The sequence below is a fragment of the Penaeus monodon genome, chromosome 31 (genome assembly GCF_015228065.2).
Source record: "Penaeus monodon isolate SGIC_2016 chromosome 31, NSTDA_Pmon_1, whole genome shotgun sequence".
Classification (NCBI taxonomy): Eukaryota; Metazoa; Arthropoda; class Malacostraca; order Decapoda; family Penaeidae; genus Penaeus; species Penaeus monodon.
Window position 1 is genome coordinate 24,322,156 of NC_051416.1, and position 424 is coordinate 24,322,579.

The 424-nt window shown below is 48.6% G+C and overlaps 1 protein-coding gene across 1 annotated transcript in view; it reads right to left on the reverse strand.

Annotated features, from left to right (window-relative positions):
* LOC119593124 (transmembrane protein 64-like) overlaps positions 1-424 on the reverse strand; it is a gene marked incomplete in the record, with an annotated part of 46,170 nt that overhangs the window by 26,703 nt on the left and 19,043 nt on the right.

Genomic DNA, 424 nt, shown 5'->3' on the forward strand with positions numbered 1-424 from the left:
CCAGTATTAACCATCTTAACCAACAGCATTATCAAACCAGACCACCCCGGAACACTTTGAAAACCAGCCCTCCATGACATTCCATGGCTTGACAACACCCCCCCCCCCCCCACACACACACCGAACTTCTCCCTCCAGTCTTGTGTCATGGAGAGAGAGTCTGTACCTTCTTCAGGTGACCTATCAGAAACGGCGCTCGGGCTGGAATCGATCTGCCATTTGATGTGTAAAAGGTCGTCTGTGGCTGCCAATACTCGTCGTTGGCGAGGTCTTCCGCACGCTTCTCGCACTTCACTTGTTTTACTTGCTGGTTTGTCGTTTAGGAAAAGGGGGGAAGGAATTATGCGTTGTTGTTCTTTGGTTTTGTAAGCGTGTATGCGGATTCGGTTCGTGGAATAAGCTAATTATGATTCATTGGGTAATA